The sequence below is a fragment of the Tribolium castaneum genome, chromosome 3 (assembly GCF_031307605.1).
Source record: "Tribolium castaneum strain GA2 chromosome 3, icTriCast1.1, whole genome shotgun sequence".
Lineage (NCBI taxonomy): Eukaryota > Metazoa > Arthropoda > Insecta > Coleoptera > Tenebrionidae > Tribolium > Tribolium castaneum.
In genome coordinates, this window is record NC_087396.1 from 10,504,621 (window position 1) to 10,525,616 (window position 20,996).

Here is a 20,996-nt window from a genome sequence, read left to right on the forward strand (position 1 = left end):
ACAAGCGGAACTGCATCGATCCGCGTAAGCTGCATGCTTGTTGGTTTAGGTCGTGACAAGCGCCCCCGACCCTTAAGATATTGCCTGAAAAAATATTGACTATCGGAATTCGGCAATATATTTTACTGCCGCAACAATACGGGAAAAATTCCCGAATAAATTCGGATGTGGAGTACCGGAAGAAATTCGCCGCGTTCCCGTTGCGTAAGGTTAGGGAAGTAACCGGAGACAGTATGTCACATTTGAGTGATTGAGCCATAAGTTTGTACAAGTTCCGGATTTGCCGACGGATTCTCCCTTGGGCAAAATACGTTTGATCGATTCGTCTTTACTAAAGTGCTCGTGACAATCTGCACCAAAGCGGATTTATTAAATTAATATTCGAAAATCTTGGCAAACTCACAAAATTTCCCATCCTCGGAGAAACATTCATAAATTAAGAGTCGTGTTGTTTGCAAAACTGGGAGCAGAAAGCAAATAATGTTTTATATATGAGAAAAAATTGCCAATTTGACTGTCTCGTACATTGACATTTGCCATTTGCTAAATATAAATTTTATTAATATTTAACCGGCTTTTTTGTCGCTTACGAATCAGGGCTTGTTAAAGGTTATTAATTATTCAGCGTTAGCTAATAAACTTAAGAACCAATATTTGCCCTTTGATAATAAATCTTAATTGGTACCTCCACCTACATAAACTAGCTTTTTAATCTATAAAACTGACCTTTTTTCTCTTATTGTTGTAAAAAACTCTTTTCAATGTAGTTTAAAACTTTTGCAAAAATAACCACTTTTGCCCACGCGATTTTTAATAAAAAATTTAATAATAAGGCTCTGCTGTAAGAAAATGTCCTAGATTGAAAACCGTCCATGTGTGCAAACATGTTTGCGTGTTTACATCAGTTTGTTGCTTGCGAGCATATTTGTCCAACCGACGAATAATATTATGTTTGTAACGTCTGTTATGTTTACAGAGTTTAGTCGGTTACGACTGTAAGCTGCTAAAATGCAGCTACAGTCATTATCATTCTGTCGTTGTAGGCTATTGGATATAAAACCGCTCGAACAGCATCGAGAATTCACAATATAAAATAAGAGGAAAACATGGATTGTCAATAGCTCAAACGTGTGTATAGGTTTTCAAAGTTTTCGCTGGGAAACACTGAAGTCACGCCTACGCAATTTTTTCACTTGAATTAATTGCGAATAAACAAAATTTTAATTTTGTTACACTGACTTCATGAAATTTTTCATCCGAAATTTCTTCAGCACAATGTTGCTTGCACTATTCATGTAGTAAAGTTACGCAAACTTTCCAAATAAAATTTTCATTTACCATCAATTCAAGCGTAGTTTGGTGTAAACCAAATGAACAAGGATACAATGGATAACACAACAATGTTGCGTTATCTTTGAGCCAAGTTTCAATTTAAAGAGAACACTCAAATTCGCTCTTATAGTTAGAGACCGATTGAAGACTGAATAGTTTCGCATTTGCAAATAATCAAATTCATTCCCAGCCAACAATAACAACATCGTATTGCTCAAGAGTCAGTTATGTGTTGAGGCACTTGTGTAACAAGTATTTTCATTAGGTTTATTAATTTACGCAATTTTCCAACTTTGTTGGCTGAACAAATAAATTCAGTGTTTGAGAGCATTCGAGATTGTCTATTGTCTCGATCGGGACGCGACGTTTTGTAATTTTTCCTTGTATTTTATTGATCAAAAGCAGCATTTTTATATGAAGGTGGATGCGCTGGGGATTACAAACGTCTTTCGAATCTCCAATAAAAGGATAGTGTAGATTTTATGAAGTACGTCACGAGCGAACATTGACCGCCTTTGCCGAATGATTGATTAGAGCTCTTATCATCTTAAAGCAGGTTCAGTTCGAGACAAAACTTTGTGAAAACACGTAAATAGCCGATGTATTTATACAACAAATGGGTCACTTTGTAACATGAGCAAGCCAACTGTGAACTACTCGGAAAAGAATAACAAGGTATTGTAAACACTTTTCTAGTCGGAAATTCGGAGTTGTTTCCATATTAAAATAGAAATAAGAGATTCAGTAGTAATTCTCCTCGTGACGTCAGTTTCGTACAAAAAGAAAATTACGGTTTTGGGAGAGACAAAAAGAACGCCGATCCTGTGTCGGGGCGTACGAGAATCTCTTTCTAAGATCTCCAAGTTATTAATCATCTGGTCGAAAAGACCAGCGATTACCAAATAAAAAGTGAAAAGAAAATCATCAGCGTTTACTAACGACAAATAGACTTAAACGGTTGGCTGCCAATACAATTTTCTGCACATTCCAATTTATTACAAAAGTAGCTACAAGCACTAAAATGTAGCAAACCCATCACATGTTATTTATAGATAAGCTTATTGTCTAGCGTGACAAAAGTAATTAAATTAATAGGATTTGAAAACGTGTGCCACTGTTTATCAGCTGAGGTGAGTTATTGTGGCTTGTACACAGCAGAGCCACGTAAATATTGACTCTCGAGCATTTAAAGAAGTTCAGCAGTCGTGGCACGTAACGCATTTTTAATAATTTATTTTAATTGTTGGGTCCGGGCCTAACCATCTGAAACTTTCATGTCGCTGTACGTCTAATGTATTTGATGTAGTAATCCGTCCATTAGCGTGGGCAAAAGACCATCAAGCCGGTGCCTAATTCGAACATATCTGAAATTTGATTCTCGTCTGGACCAATTTGCTCAAGTATCTCAATATATTAAGTGAAGGGCGTGCGGTTAGAAATTGGAAAGGCGAAACGCAAACTATTGAATATGCATTGGCCAGTCGGTTTCAGCAAAATCCATTTGCGATAATCCTTTGAGGTTCGTACCGAACTTTACATTTAATGGACAAGTTGCGGCCGTCCGGACCAAAACTCTAATAGTCATGAGCACAACGCATAAAAACGCCCGAATTCCTGTACATCGTTAGTCCGCGGCCCGGAAGAAATTGCGAGCGGGGCCGCGCTAATATACCGTCCGAAATAAGACACATTTACGGCAGCTAAATGAACTCAAAACTTGCCCTGAAAGGGTGCTCAATACTCCCAAACTTCCAAATGGGGCTTTAAAATTTACCAGCCGTAAAAGATAAACGATCGCAAAAATAAGATAATCTCTGGTTTAATTAAATCAGTTGGATGGAATTCCCGATCGTGAAAGCCTTCATTAGAACCTTCAATAAGCGACTATGATAATGACATTCCGCCGATTCAGCGATTTAATCACCTAAAGTTTAATTTGTAATTACGGTATAATTGTTGCCATTATTAAGCGACACGAGCTATGCGACAACAAATCGGCTCCTACACACAACACACTTGAAAAAACGTGATGGACGAAGATAATTTCGGGCCACTGTATTGCTTTCAATGTGCGGGCAAATCCCTAATCCCAATCCTTGAAGCAACTAATTGTCGATGAATTTGCGGATAAGCTCGCTCCAACTAGACCAGTAACATAAATCTTTCTATCGATAAGAGTGCCGGCTGGTGACAGCTCGGCAGTTCATCAATTTCGTTACACCTTCGACATGTAGTAGCATCATTGACTACACCCATTTTCTCAAGATGTTTGTTTAATCGACGGGTAAAATGCCCATAAACTTGGAAGCGCTCGCTGCTTTTTTGCCGTTGATTCTTTAATTGGGGCAAATTTAATCAATCATTGTGCTTGGCTTCGAATGAATTTATGTCAGTGTTACGACCGGCTGATTAAAACCATATCATTAACAGTCTAATCAAACAATACACAAATTACAAGGACGTTGATGGTAATCACGATCTACCACATTAATAAAGCCAATTAAGCTGATGTTCCAGCGATAGATTTACAATATCATGTATTAATATTAATACGCCGTTTGAGCGAACTGTAATTTGTGGAAAAATGTTACGTCGGATCACGGTCATAGATCCAGTCGAACCGATTGAAGTAGCCACAAACATTGTTCCACCGCAATTATCTTCATATGAATATGTAGTTTGGCCACTAAAGCACTGCTTTATATGCAGTGGTAATACCTACAGAGAATATTGCACCAACGACACTGGCGCAATTAGATCGCTCTCCAACGATAATATTCTCATTGCGAGATAAAGTAAATAAGAATGGAGCCCACAGTTCCAGTTTGTTATACACATGTTTGACTATTTACTCAGCACAGCATATGCCTGAATGTTTGCTTTGTGTGATACTATTTCGCAGTTAATTTTGTTGTTGGTGCATCCAATTATGTCAAAATGAGGGATTGGCCAAGGATTTAATTGGAAATTCTGCGACAATTTCAATCATACCTAATTCTGGATAAATCCATAATCTCTAATTTAATTCACAAAAAATTTTCATTCGAAACCTTCTATTTGGTTAAACTAGTTAACCGAAACTCCCCGTCGAAATACGCCCAATTTAATTAAAAAAGTGGGCTCCGGAAGCTATTAAAGTAATAATTTCAAAGGGAAACATTGTAGCAACTTCTAACTCCGTTATTATTTGCTCTAAATTAAGCAGCCACTTTGTGTTTTAATTTGAAAAATAATACAAAATCGATACTTGTTGAGTTCACGACTGATATCACAATTTTTGTTCACACTCGAGCAAGAAAGTTAAGTAACGCTAAATCAGTGCAAAATAAATTAAAAACCATTGAACCCGAAGAACGCGACCGATTGGAAATTCAAACTCTGCGATTCAATTTGCAGATTCACAGATTGTTGAATTGTGCAAGAACTTGTGTCACAATACGTGTAACTTGTAAGACACTGATAATACACGAAACCTAATGATTGATTGGATCGTTACACCGAATACGTCAAGGGGAGTTGTTCAAAAGTTTGATTACGTTTACTTTTTTGTCATTGTCGAGGCATATTATTAATCATGGCTGTAGCTTTCCCTTTGCCTCCGTTACATTTTTATGTAAAGGTAGTGGATTCAGCCCCCGGAACTCCTAAGAGAAATCACACGAGCTTTTAGTTGTTAGACTATCGCGAAATATTTAAGCTCGAATTGGGAAAAGGGTTGCTGTGCCTGATAGTGGCGTGTAAATTAAAAGGCAGCAAAATTCAGTTACTAGGGGTAAAAACTCGTAAAATTACAATGGTAGGTGCTATTTGTTAATTAGAGTTGTGGTGACAGTTTTCGCACCTCGTCCAAATTAAAAGCTCCTAACAGTCTTGGCTGAATATTCAATAGACTTATGAATATGCATTTCATTAGATACAACACAAATTACCGCAGCCTAATATACCCCAATACTTGCAGATCAATCATTATTAGGGGGAGTATTGGAAACCTGTCCTTGCCTTTCTTCTTACACGGGAACTGCAATGCGGTAAACACGACTAGTGGAAGCGATGCAAAAACTCGTTAGGCACTGAAATATTATTCGCCCATTCATCTGTGAATTTTCGACACAAACAAAACAAGAAAACGGGCGTTTCAATCGGCGGATCGATCTCCACACAAGTGCAACATGATGCGGCAGAACTGATCACTTGAGCAAAAGTTTGGTCAATGAAATTACAAGAGTTTGACGAATAAATTTGTTTTCAATCGGTATTTCAAAAGAGGCAATTGGAGCAGATTATCGATACATGTTGTTTACACTCGGAGAGTAAGTTAGGGAGGATACGTGAAGCGGATTAGAACAGCAAATCCGAAATTATGTTGCACATGGAACAGGACCATGGTCGTAAACCGATGTGAGGCTCATTCGAGTGCCTCTCTGGATAAAAACCGGCAAAAAATGCGTGAGGCGCGTGGGCAAGCCTTTATTAAAACGGGAGCTAATTCCAATTACCTAACACATCATCGGCTTTTACCGATGACAGTTTTTTCTTAATTAATTTTGTCAACAACAGCCAAAGCAAGCTGCATTTTTTCCTTAAAAATTTTTTGTTTGAATATATTTCTTTCACGTTGCAATAATTATTGTGATTGCGAAAACAAATATTAAATTTGATTCCGTAAATTCGCATCTAAAATATTGGTTTTATTCATTTATGGAGGAGGTAAAGCAAAGTGTCGTCCAATCACTCACAACGTCCGTAAAACAAAGATACATCATAGATTGCATGATGTACTCCAATATCCTTGTGAGTTTTCTATTTATCGATCAAATAAAAGCACTATGGAAAATTTATATACGAAAAGTGCTTTGCTGGGTTGATGGCTGATTAATAAAAGACGAATTTCTAGTACTTTGCCTTAATGTTGAAAAAATATTCTCTGTTGTAAAGTACACTCGCGTTTCTGCAATTTACATGAAATTATAATAAACTGCATTTCAACTGTTGCTGTGTTTTTAATTCTCTTTATATCTGTAATTTCATTAAATAAAGAAACGTCTTGAAATGTTTTACTTACTGAAAAGTTTAAACCGTGCTTCGAGGTTTCTCTAATTCACCAACACTGAAACTTCTTCAAGACTAATAAGCACGTTGTAACATAAAACACGTGTCTTGGTGATTTTGTATTAACTGGTACTTTAGTTTGTAGAAATACAAATAGCAATTTTTTTCTAATAATACCAATAGCATAAGACATAAAAATTGGAGGCCTTAAGTATTTACGCTGGCGAGCGTAAATCAGAACTAATAAGCATACAAATGGCTCGGTGTAAATATAACTGGTATAAATTCCGCTTAAAGAACAAAAATTGCGGCGATGAGCTCGAATTTAGGTGAGCTTTTAATGTGATATTTCATATTCATATCGTTAGAGGTTTAAGTATATCTGCATTTCCGTCGTCGCAAAATGCGGTAATTTTATTGCAGATCGTAATATTTCAGAAGTAGACTTAGTAGACGAAAAATAAATTGGAAAGAGTGGTTTTGTGATAATTTTTTCCGCACCTCGGCAGGTGGGCTTTTGTTGACACAAGTTGGGTGTTCGCAAACGATAAGACCCGAGTCCGGAAAAGTCCTTAATTACATTTAACTGGCGGCATTCTGCTTTTACGAGACAAATAGCTGCATGTCACGACTCAAATATCACCCCCAAAAACTTTTTAATTTCATTAGCATAATTCGGCGATTTTCAAAAATCACGAAAAGAAGAAAAACAAAAATAGCAGCCCTTAAAGCGACTTGGCGATGCGAAAATCCTCACAGAATATAAAACGATTTCTCTATTAGAAGGATCGCGTAGAGAGCTTATTTCGAATTCGGACCGCACCGGGAATCCTCTCCAAATATTGCACGGGATATTAAGGTATCTTTAAAACTTATTACTCATTTTAGTTTTTGAGCTTTGTTCTCAAACTCTTTATTGCTTTCAAAATTAAACACGCTTTATTACTCCCAAAAATTTATCCCGCGGAAATCACCATAAAGTATTTATCCTCTCATTTTCTGAACCAGCGACCGTAAATACGTATTCTTATTTTTTCTAAAACAACCATCAATCATTTGCTTTATTAATATGCCGTAATGAAAGCCTATCAACAATGGAGAAGGTTAATTTACTCACAGGTTCATTAGCAATAATGATCCTTAATGGGAGATAAAACAGTAATTTCTTTTCTGTTTCTTTAGGAAATCATAAAAATTGAAGCTTCGGAGTTATAACTTTTATTTTATGTGGTTCATTACCGAAGATAATAGAAGCGCATTGCTTTATAATTGGAACAAAAGCCTTTTAAAGCTTTTTTATTTTTTCATAAAAACGATTTCCAAAACAAGCTTAATTAAGTTCAGCTATTAGAAACAATAACTTAATTAGAGACAACGCTGCGAAAGCACATCTTGCACTGAAATAAATAATTAAATTTTTAACAAGTTTATTCAACTAAATTTAAAGATTTGCTACATTTACAACACAGTAAAATGCGTGCAATAACTACTAATTACGTCGGTACGGCCACGAATTTTGTTTTAAAAAATTAATAATGAGACAAGTTCAGATGCAACTGCAAAAATGTTACTGCAAAACGTAGTTATAAAGCTGCAGGCACGTTATTAAAAAGAGTTTTCTTTGTTGGATGTAGGTAGATTAATAGACAATTCCGCCCTATTCAGCTTCACAGTTTCCGTGGTTTTATTTCCTTTAAATCTCATTTACGGAAATGACTGTTGTCAAAGATTTTCTGGAAAGGAAAATTGCAATAATCAGTTGACACAAAACGAGATCAAACGCCACGACATTTAATAATTTTCCCCAATAAAGCTCGTTCTAAAAAACGGTAATATTGCGGATCGTCCCTTCAGAAACGGTTCGATGGATCATAAAATTGTCACTACAAGCATTCTGAAACTATCAATAAATAACAACTGAATTAATTCGACGACCGAGGGACCGAATTCATCGCACCCAGTGGCGGAATTTATCGACTACTAAGACGTAAAATAAGGTTAATGTCGCCGGCAATGAAGATTTAACGGCTTCTGATTTCGGAAGCGCTACATCCGATAAATTCGCCGCTTTTTCAGGGATTTTTAAATCTGCTTCAGTTCAACTTGACTTGGAGGAAACCTTTAGATGCAAGGGTCAGGTAATTGGAAACAATAATGCCTATAGGGGAGTTCCGGCCACAGTCAAGGCAGCTCTCCCGGAAGTTTAATTTAGTAAGCCACAGGACGGGCCTAGAACTAACACAACATCTGCAGGACTTAGAAATTGTAATCAATTTTTCATTAATTTAAAAATCACTTTTCGCTTTTTTCCTGTTGTTATTTTAGGCTGTTGTGCTTTCATTTAAGCAATTATAATGTCAACCCAGTTTACAAATTAAATTGGATGTACTGAATTTGCTTAGTTTTATTTGCATTTTTGGGCTGTTTTATTTTTTTATGTAAATTGACGCTTTGAGATCATTTAGAAAAAGTGCTTTTTTCCTGCAAATGCTGTAAAAATACCACATGATTATTTGTCTATTTGTGCAAGACGGAACGTGCGTCTAATCTGAAATTTAATTACAAGGTAGCCAGTGTTATAAATATAAGTTTCTCGTGCGTAAATTTTCTTGATTATGCAGTAGTTTAACGAGGCAAACTGCTAACGATCAAACGACTATTATCTTGCGTTCATTAGTCTTCCCAAAATGTTTTAAAATTAACATCTACTTGGCTTGAGATAATTTGGCTTTATTGTGTAAAATGGGCTAATTATACACTTTTGAAATAGTTTCTTAACAGGAATTATAAGCTGGCGCCGGAATAAATTAATTAACACCAAAATAAAAATTTGTGTTCTATTAAAATTCTTATATTTCTTTGTCTCAGATTAGCAAAAGTATTTTTAAATGTTATAAAACAGAGTTTGCCTATAAATTAAAAGTTTTGTTTTCATATAAAAATATTTTTTGAACGAATCGTTTTGTTGAAATTAAATTATGATATAATGTTTATAGATTTTTTTGTACACAAATAGACTTGTAGAAAGCCCTAAGTTTGAGTGCAAAATAATTAGAATGATCGCGTCATAAAACGTGGCATAAAGTTAAGCGAGTAAAAAATTTATCATATTCCATCAGCGTCTTAACCCTAAAAAGGATCTGTCACTGGCCCCGTCCTCTAAATATAAAAAGTATCAGTCCAATTCCTCTTCTCTTTTAAACTACTTTTCGTCTTAAATCAGAGACAGCACAGCTTAAAAACTCATTAAAATCTCAATTTTTCATATTATACTGTCGTTTATCATTGAACGCACGAAGAATTCCAATATCGCGGTGATTTAATGTGATTTATGGAGAGTCGATTATACGGCGTCATTCAGTTTTCGCCTTTGATGTGATGCAGGCTGCATGTCATCACTCTTGTACTAACAAAGACCTTATGAGAAGAATCGGGTAATTACAGGTGGATTTTACCGGTCGTTAGTCCCGGATACGAAAAACAGCGCAGCCTAGGGGCGGATTTTATTGAGCCCATCTTAATTACAATAAAATCAAGGAAACTGCCATAAATCTACCAATCCTTCCAGCCCACCTCCGGGCATCTAATTAAGGATTCTTCCGGTTTTAACTTTAATCTCGGGTAATATCAGCATTGACTGCCGGCTTCTACTATGATTATCGTTTCATTTAAAAAATTGGAAGGAAGCAATTGTTCAATTTCGGTATTCGCGGTGAACAATTCCTGGTCCTTCCTGTCGCAGATAAAAAGTTTGCACACTGCGCGTTCCTGTAATATTTCAAGTTGTGTTATCGTGACTGTACAATGGGATACAAAGGGTGTCACCTAAACTGCATTTTTTCCTAACAAATAAAATTCGTCTTGATACTGCTGTAAAAGTTTACGGGTCTTTTCCGGTGTTATTTATTAATTTTTATTCGAATGTTCACACAACAGGGCAATTTTTATTCACAACACGCGGCGCTTAATTGTGAGACGTAAAAAACTTGACCTAGAATAAAGTGCCGGAAGTGAAACTTTTATTGGAAAGCTACAAGAGGGTTTAGTGGCTACGATTATTGTAATGATACACTGAACATAATAAAGTAAAGGCAATAAAACCCTAACACCTAAAACAACTCACTTAATTAAATTTTTCAAACAATTGTTTTATTAAGCTCTTCTGTTTTAACGCTGAAATAGTTTGGAATACGTAATTAATTAAAAAGTTACTTTAAACGCTTCAAAATATCGAAACCGCTTTTTACGGTAAATGCAGGTTGTAAACTAATTAGTTTGTGCAAAGAATTGCAATCTAGCACCTCGTATTTGAGAGGTAATAATTCATTTTCTACTTAATATAACGATAGAATAATATTTAACTTTGCATTACATAATCCTTCTCAACCATCAAATGTTAAAGTTCAACAACTCTGACCTTAAATAAATTGACTGGAAGGATTTTACTTGCTTAACACAAATTTTAAATTTTTGATCGATGTGGAAGTTCAGAAAAAACGTTGCAATGAATTAGTGCATTATAAATTAAAAAGATGGATTAAAAATGTACTCGTCTTGTTTCAGAATGAAATAAATTTTTAATAGAAAGTATGGATTTATTTATTCCAGATTATTAAAACTACAGTTATAAACTACATTTTAAAACAAACTTAAAAAGAAGATACTAAAAAGAATGATACTAATAGACGTCTGATAAAAATGGTGGATGTGCCGGGATAATTTAGTTACTCAAACTTTTGCTTAGTTTTTAATTGCATTACAACTTTGAAATTACGACCAAATATACATATTTATTTGTATTTAATTATGACGTAGTCATGTGATAAGAAAAACTACAAGAAAATATTTTTTATTTTTTTTTGTGTACCGATTTCAATTTTTTATTTATCACGACCAGATAGGTTTTACTTTTAACGTCTCACTTTTAAGATTTTTACTTTTTATCTTCCATACATAATAAATAACATAACGATTTTTTGTTAAGTTGTTTTTTGTTTTAAAGCTACAACAGTTTGTAATAAATAATTAATTAAAAACTCGTTACTTTGATCGTGTTATAAACATATTTGTATAAATAAAAAATAGTACGCAGTTTATTTTGATTCGTATAAAAACAGTTATTTTATAAAACTGTCAATAGTTAAATAGCGAAACTGTTTTTCAGTAATCTTTGACTTTGAATAATTCTTCACAAACAACTATGGAATGAGCTAAATTGACTCTAAATTTTTACCTATATAACACAAAAGAAAGCTAATGAATTAGCGAATTATAAATTAAAGACAAGAATTAAATATGTATTTACAGTAAAATGTTGTTTTAAAATTTGATAAATTTTTAAATGTACTACAGTTAATTATTTATTATTAAAATTAGTATGTAACAGACGTATGAAATCTAATACGTACACCATAAAACATGGAATAAACGCAGAAAAGTTATTGAAATGTACAAAGTTTTAAAAATGGTGGATGCGCCGGGATAATTTAACAATTATGATTTCTGCTTACTTAAATAAAACAGCTAAAAAACAGTTTTTAGAATAAAATACAATTGTTGTATGCAATGTATTTATCTCAATACTTGTTATTTTTAAGTATTGGATGTATATTTTGAAAAATGCAGTTTCGAGCGGTGCAATCGGCGCCCAAGATATTGCAAAATTGCATTTTCGTGTACCGGCAAATAAAGACATGCCCCATTGGCAATTTGCTAACCAAGCAAATGGAAGTTGTACTCTGGGGCGGTTGAGAGCTTGCATGTTTAATATTATGCGGCGATGGTCCGACTAATTTCATATGATCCCGAGTTGGTCATTTTCGGATTCAATTAGGTCACTACATCGGATAGGTTTCCATTTATCTAGATGGTGTCGTCTAGGCCGCAGCCTCGGGTCCCTTTCGAAAATGCCCACGACCAATCGCTCAGCTCTTTCTGGTCGATATCAGCCCGAAGAACCCTTTACCGGTGTCTAATTCCGAGCAGCGCACGTCGGAAGGATACTTCAAAATAATTGCGTGTGGTAAGCTCCTCAAATACGTGACCTGCGACTTGCTAACGGTACAGAAAATATTACAATAGCGCAAACAGTGTGCGGAAGGGAGGACGCGTTGTTATTGTGCGAATTCGCGCCGCAACGTGGCCTTGCGAGATTTAAGAGTGGAAATTCCTTGCCTCTTTATTACATTTTAAATACATCCTCTTCTTCACATGGTGAATACAACATGAGCTGGTTTAATCTCAATTACTCACCGAGCCGGCGCTACGTGCCCAATAAAGATAATATTTACAAAAGAAAGCTTTGTTCCTCCGCTTCGAATAAATCTTTATTAAAAATTCACACAACATCATCATCCATCAACGGAAACAAATGGTCAAAAGAACACCAAAGGGTGGAATATTACGTCTTTGGACGCGAGATTTTTATGAAAACAATCTTTGGAAAAATTACACTTAATGATGTGACACACTGGCGCAGCCTTGAATTAGGTAAAAATACTCCCATCAAAATTCGGAAGCTAGTATCAACCATTGTTGAGCAAGAAATATGTTACTTTTGTTTGCACCTTTTATATCAGTTATATCTATTCTGCTTCTGATTGTTATCAGGATTGGAAACTTTTTATTACTTTGTTTATGTAATTTTATAACTGAATATAAAATTGACCTTTCTTACGACGTACCAAATAAGTATACTTTTTTTTTAGAAATAACCTTGATTTCTAGGCAGTGAATCAATACAGTGTACTATAAATACACTAAAGCGTTAATTTTAGCAATTTAATTATTTTGTAAATATTGCTTCTACATAGAACGTGTTTTTTAGAATCATATTTTTGTACATTTTGTTACTATAATTATTATTGGAAGAAAATGATATCAATGAACCAAAGCTATTAATAATCCATTCAACTTCATTTAAAATCTAATAATCCATTCAGTTGTCTTCACTTATTAAAGTCGATTGCATGGCAGTAATTACTGAACTGATTTGTTCTATTAGTAGAACATAATTTTAATGAAAGTTTCTTTAAATGGTAAAATTAAGTCACAACAGGTTCCGGAATCTGAAAACGTGAATATTTTCTTTGGTCGCATCTCGGTCAGTGTTTTTCTCGATTTTTTGTACGCAGTTGAGAATATTTATAGATTCTGTTATCGAAAACAGCTCAAATATCTCGAAATTCCAAATTGGGTAAGTGGATCAAGCCAATATGATTGGAAATATTGAAATCAATATAGGCGAAGCTATCTGGCAATTGCTGCAAAATCGATATGTCTTTCTGATAACAGGATAACCTTACACCGCAACAAAAGATCACACAAATTGATTTCATATAGCCAACAATAGACACATTGTGTATGGAGTCCCAATTTCGTCCGATATCAGTTCGGCGGTTTTTTCCCAACTTAAAATTTCCCACCTGAATTATGAATACAATGTTGGGGTCCTAATTTTCCGGCTTAAAACCCGTTTGATTGAAGTCCGGATCAGCACTTGAATTAGTTGTGAAAGTTGGCGGTTGTAGCCATCCTTAATTAAAATATATCATCCATAGCCTTCGGCGGTAATTTTGTTAGGCACAAAATAACCCCTTTCGAATAAGGTTGTCACGCTGCTGTCAAAGAAACTCACCAAACTTTTCGACATGACGTACGCAAGCACATGCTCGCTGGAAATTAATATTCAAATGGAGCATTTAATTACGCGACACCTTAACGAGATTAGAATGCAATTAAGCCGATACACACACAACGCAAATTTATTACGAGTTAATCTTAATTAATAAATTTGTCATATTATAATCGCCGACACCCAGCAATTAAGCCCCGGATGTCCGGTAGGGCGCACATCAAGAGATTAGAACAACATCGGTTAATTAGCGGGTGACAAATTAACAAAAATAGCTCTCGCACCTTGCAAACAGATAATCCTGCGTTATGCCAAACCAAGAAAAATTTGCAACGTGCGTCTGAAGCTAATAAAGGTAAAAGTAAAAATTAATAAATATAAATCAGCAAATTCGCCCCGTTTGCGCATAAAACTAATCAAATTAAACAGAAAATAAGCGCCCATTTCCGAAGATTATAATTTCGTTGTTGCAATGGGGGAGTAAATTTAAAACTAATTAAAAGTGCGACATTTCACACAATCAAAACGAAATTAAGTAGTCAAATTTTCCGGGGCAATTTGCTCAAGTCACGTCCGTCAGGTCCCAGCGGAATGATGTTATACATTAGAATGCGTAACGAGAGGCTACTGATACTGAAAAAACTGTCGGAAAGGGAAATTGCCTCAAGGGCTTTCTACCGGCTTACGTGCTAAGTAAAAAAGGCCACCTTTTACGCTGCTTTTGAGCAAATGACTAAGCCCGGATTAATTTGTTAATTTCATTACCGGCTGAAACAACAAATAGAAATTTAAAATTTTTCGGGGATTTCGCCCAAATTTATGTCTGATAAATGTACTCCAATTTTATCATTTCATGGTTGTTTTAATTACTGCCGCTCAATATGCCATTTATAACGGATTATTCCGTCGCTCTAGCTGCATTAATCAGACGCGGAGTCCTATTGCAAAATGTCTCGCTGATCATAATGGGTCTTCGGTGGAAAATGCCGAATAAATTGGCGAATTATTTCAGTGGCCGCTCTACCTTGCTGCATCATTTTCCAGGACGACTCTCCATAGATTTGTGCGACGAGCTCAACAACGCTTTTGTGTATCGTCAAGTAACTTGACTGCATCTATTGTTATGATTTTTGTTATTCCCTCTATAAAGTGATCGACACCATTTGAATATGGCTTGCAGACGGTTGCACTTCGGATCAATGACAGCAGACAGTAATAAATAGAAAACGCGAAATAGAGACTGAAACAAAAGTTCCCGACAAAATAAAATTCCACACGAACTTTTCTCGTCTGGAAATAAACACTGAAACGAAATTTATGCCGAATTAAACTTAAACTAGAGCAGGATGTTTATCATCCATTAATTAAGACCCAACTAATATTAGCCCGCATATCAATCATAATCGTGCAAAATGTGCAATTTTGCCCCAAAACCAATTGATTTATTACTTCATAAATTGCGACTGAGTGTCGTAAATAAAAAATCAAACTCTGTAATAGGGCCACAGCGCCACTGCCGTAAAAATCGGAATTTAGTGGAAAATTCGCATTTTAAAGCTGACCTGCAGGTGGGTGGTGAAGCCTAACACCATCTGGCACACTTGTGCACGAACCAAGATTCAACATTGTCTATTCCATGTTTAAATGAAAGAACACACATGTGTAGTGTGCAAAGGGCACAAAGACCTATAAATTTTACTACAAAGAAAACGCACGTTGTGCAATATATTATATTCAAACGTATAAATTACAAGCTCTCCTTTCTGTCACTAATTACATTACAGACCCACAAAGCAGAAACACCAACAAAATCAACTTTAAGCCCTAAAACAACAAATAATTTGCTTGAGCAAAATCTCTGCCCTCATTTGTGCCTTTAAAAATTCTAATTGCGGACCGTAACAGCCCTTCCAAACATTTTCGCATTTAGTAAACACCTGTTGTTACGGATTTACGACACAAATATTTGCTTAAACTTTCAGAAACTTTGATTGCGTATTATTATTAGCGACAATTTTTCCAATCGAAAGCAACTGGTTGAGTTTTTTTTGTAAAATTCGTTTAAAGTGGAGTATGCATGTGTTGTTTGGAGAGAATTTATAGAGCAGGCGGCATAAAACACCATATTTATTGCAAAACTTGCGCCCTGTTGTCGGTGCCAGAGCAAAGTTCTTTGATATTTCAATTAAAATTACAGGCGTAGTTTTTGCGCATTGTTGAGAAAGTGTGTTCAGTTGCATAAATATTAATGAAATTTAAGCATGGAGGAGCACACAAGCATTTTGAAGCCTACCATCAACAAAAACGCAATCTGGCAGGCGTCCAAAGACAGCAATATGGCCATGTCATTTAGAATATCGGAAGAATTACGGGTTTTGGAAAAAATTTACAGAGGCAATCTGCCGAACGCAGTGGCTGGCGAGACCATGAATTATGTATGAATTCGCCGGGCCGCCGAAGACTGAGGCAAATTGGAAAGAAAGTTCGTTAATAACGCTGCAACAATGAATATTTTCACTGTTGATATTCAAGCAGTGTGTGTCAAAAGCACGTGATAAAATGCCAACAAGAGCGTTCAATCTAGGTACGGCTGAGAATGGGCGAAACGAGGAACGTGATAATGCTCGAGACACGTTCGCTAATGTAATGATTTTCAATTTACAGCAGATAACATAATTAAATACGTGGCTAATTTATTTTGCAAAACCCGGTTACTTGCCGATACTTATAAATGGAAATGGAGGAGGACGTGGAATGGCAGATCAAGCCGGATTTTTTCAAGCAAAGGCTTGCAGGAACTTCACTTTATGACCTACATTCAGTGTCCTGTAACGTAAAACTTTTCAAATTTATTGACTTGTAGCGCTTTGCATACCATTTGAATAATGGTCTTGTCGATATTTTATACTTAATATCGATTAAATCGTGGCGTAGCAGAGCGGTGTTAGGGTATAAACTCACGTGCTAAGCGTTTATTCCCAACTTTGAATGCGTGCGATGGATGAAATATGGGCGAGGAAACAATTAATTAATTTTTCGAATTTAATCGCCTTTATGTGGATTTACGGTTTAATTGCCGCCAATAAAAATTATAACCTTTTACCTTCTTTAGATATTCAATAAAAGGTGATAGTTTTCAAACGTTACCCGGAGCCAAATTAGTAATTATTGCCAGTTTAACGTAGAGCACTCGGTGCGCTTTATTGAAATAGTTGTACAAATTGTACGATTCGCTCCGGAGTATGCATTTAACTATTCAGAACATTGTGATTTAGGCAGTGATTATGCCAAAAGTGCAATTGTACCAAATAAAAAACTTTTGTAGAAATTTTTATTGTTTCAAGTTTCACATTATATTTTTTACTGCTACAAACGATCATAAGGCATAGAAAATGGTTTATTGATGGTCCCCATTAAAGCAAATCGTTTATTGATAATGCTTCCGCAACCATTAGTATTAGGTAAGAAAGTTAAGTGCCGAACCTAATTAATAATCTTAACAATGCACTATTCGAAAAAAAAATTGATTTACATATAAATTATTACCAGTAACTAGGACAACCTTTGAATATTACTGTCTGACTTAGATAAATTACTCTTTGGGTAATATAATCAGTTTAAAGAAGCTAACATGTTTGTGGGGGTATGCACTTATTTTATCTATTTTATTTATGAAATCTTGCAGCTTAGCGTGACAATCGATCATCGTCCGCCAGTGGCACTAATTTAATTAAAACGTTATCAGAAGCAAAAAATATTCAAATATTCGAGCGTTTATTAAATTGTTTGCTTCTTTGTTTCCAAGTGTCAATTTAGGTAATGGAAAGGCAAAAACGTAAAAACATTTGATTGTTCGTAGCATGCAATTGCTACGCCTACACAATAAAAATCCCATCTAGACGAAATCAGTAAATCCGCAACCTCCCGAAACTATCAATTGCCTCGAAAATCCCATAAAATGACAGCCAGCATTATAGACTGCTGTATTATGCAATGGGATAAAGCTCCCAACAACCATATCACGTCGAACTTATCTCAATATTCTCAAGCGCACTTGGAATTTCTATATAAAGGGAGCCGAATGGAAGAATAACTCGCTCCATAAATTCGGTAACAGATACCACAGAATTAAAGAACTAGCGCTGGAATTATTATTTCCGAACATAACTGTTGATTAAGAGCGATTTAGTGGCTCTGGAGAGGACGGTAAAGACCTTAAGCGCTCGCGATGTAATCTTGCCGAAATTTGGGACAAGAACCGGAAGCGCGGGCACTTTGGTCGCTGGATGTATGGACCATAAAACGACAGATGCGGTCTGGTGGCATGCGTGAGCTCCGGGGACTATTCCGGAATTTAACTAGTTAGTCATGTGTTATTTATGAGGCAATGAATTATATTTCGGTGTAAATTTGCAAGTCGCTGCTTTTCGAGAACTTGTAGACAGTCGGTTAACTTGATCATTGCAGAATTAGGCAATGCCTTATAAGCACTTTCGAGAATTCAATACGAGGCGAATGTGCCTCTTGCGCTAATGGAATAACACGAACGCCCTTATTGTTTTTTTTTGTACAAAGTCAAATACTTGCTAATTGAGAATTGGAAGGCAAATAAAAAACCAGGTCTTTGTGTACGTATTGTATTTTCACACATTTATTGAAAAACCTCACTGGACCAGCTTACAAACAACGAACAGATTGAATTTCTCCCAAACTTGAGCCCAATAAAACACACTTTCAGTCCCAAGTTAAATCTATTCTCCTAAAACAGTATTAAAAACTTAACAGTAAAGTTATTGGAACTGATATATTATTGAAATTGTGAGTTTCAATTGACTAGACAGAATTTTTGATGCAAATTAATAAAATCCGCTTGGTCACAGCTGTCTGAAGACGTTGTTTACACTGCAACCTCAACCTGACCCAAGTGTGGGTGCCTGCACTTGGTAATATTTATTAACAACCCTCTGACCACCACCGCCTGTTCATGACACGTTCGAAGCTTGTGTACAGCAATTTTGTGTGTTTTCTTTATGTTTATCGATTTAATAATTGGGTAAGAACCTGCTCCGGAAACCTCCAGTTGTTAAATAAATGTACTTAATACTCGCTGTCTCGGAGATATATTTTTTAAAGTAGTACTTAATTTACATAATCACAGATACTTACAGCATCTGTTTTGGATACTTTCCATAATAAAGTCCATAACCATTAACAAGAACAGCTTCCGCTTTCCTGTCTCAAGCAACCGAGATAAAAACTCAATTCGCTTTCGTTCTAATTCAGGTTCACCGTAAAATATAAACATGCGACATAAAGGAGAAATTGACTACCAAATTATTATTTCCATTATTTATGTTGCCAAGTTTGGGGATGTTTTCGTTTGGGCGACAATTAGGGGTGTCGAACGATCAAAAATTAATTACAATTTCAGTTGTCCAAGTCAATATTTTGTGAGAAAATCGCACAATGTGGCAAAACTTTAAACAACTTGCCCGATATGCGAAGTGTATTGTCATGGTTTAGCAATAACGCCTGTGGGAGCCATTAATTGATAAAAATTTAGAACTTACGTCAGTGGCGGCTTTAACACACGCTATAACGGCACTTTATCGTTTGATAACCAAATCGTTAAATGTAATAATACCTATAAAATATACAACCGCATCTGGCTTATTATGGTTACAAAGAAATAACGCACAATACCTAATTCCAGGCAATCAAAATTTTGAATATTTAAAAACGTTTGATATAATCAATGTGCAGCCACAACGTAGCACGGCATTTTTAATTCCATCACAATTACTCCACGTGACGTGTTGATGTCATATTTAATTTGGAAACAAATATCCACTGTATAATTCTCTTTGTTTAATTTGCCTTTACGCCACAATTAGCATTCAGCTTATTACGTTTATTGCAATTAAATCAGGGCGCGATTTAAGGGCCAACCAATCGCAACTTACAGAAATGAGCATAAAGACAAAACAAAAAATGCAAAAAAATACTAAGGAGAAAAGTGTGCCGTTGCGCCCTTGGCAAAGTACTTAAAAACGAAACGTATAAATTGTCAGTTAGTTGCGTCTTGGGGTGTTTTTGGTTTAATCCCGGTAAAGTGTCAATGATAGGCGCCTGAAATGCCACAAAGATCCTGCCGAGAAGATTAATACTCTTCGTGTAGCATAGCCTGAGCCTCATTAATTATAAATGTTAAACATTTAATGCTTCCGTGTAATTGGAAATAGGCCAAGTTTGGGGCATCGCTTTAAATCAAACGCGCTTCGACGGTTCGCGAAGTTCCAGGGGGTGGAGGGTGATAACACTCTTCACGCCATTAAGCAGACACTATCGTCAGCCATACCCATGCGTTATCTGGGCACTTTTTCACGCGACAAACCAACATTAACACGTCAAATAAGTCATACTCCGATTCGAGCTTATCTATTTTGTTTCGTGTCCACCCATGCACGAAAAATTCATCTCACGGTGTTTGTTTCTTCAAACCTGTAATTTTCCCAGCTCCGGAACGACTTCCACCCTCGAGAATCCGGTATTGCTACAAATTTCATAATTTCAGCGAAATGCAGCAAGATTGTTGCGCATGGGTGTTTCAGACTGTTGAGGGAATGATTCCAAGTTAAGTTCAGTGTAGTTTTCAGCACCGGGTGGATTACGCCATGGCGTAACGTGCGGTGATTGTGGATTGTGAATATTGAGATTTTTTCCCTCCCGGGGAACACCGGGACTATCCTTGACCCAAATCTTGAAAGAACTACACGGTTTCTGTCAGCAATATTAAAAAGTAAGCAAGACAAAAATTAATTACTTAATTGAAACTAAAACGAGAAATTGCAACAATTTCTTTACTTAATTGAAACTAAAACGAGAAATTGCAACAATTATAGAAAAAAATCATTTGTGTTAGAAATTTTTATTCGGCGGTTGGGATAAAATCGTGCGAACGCAAGTTTCCATTAATGTGGAA

At 35.8% G+C, this 20,996-nt stretch overlaps 1 protein-coding gene across 5 annotated transcripts in view; it reads left to right on the forward strand.

Moving 5' to 3' along the window:
* Positions 1–1,884: 1,884 nt before the first annotated feature.
* LOC659929 (lachesin) overlaps positions 1,885–20,996 on the forward strand; it is a 32,132-nt gene continuing 13,020 nt past the window's right edge. For 2 of the 5 annotated variants that reach the window (XM_015982148.2, XM_064355566.1), the window contains exon 1: positions 1,885–2,007. The gene's annotated coding sequence lies outside the window, so the exon portion shown is untranslated. Of the gene's footprint in view, positions 2,008–20,643; positions 20,814–20,996 lie in introns of those variants that run through there. The other 3 variants (XM_008198095.3, XM_008198097.3, XM_064355567.1) reach the window with 2 other exon arrangements.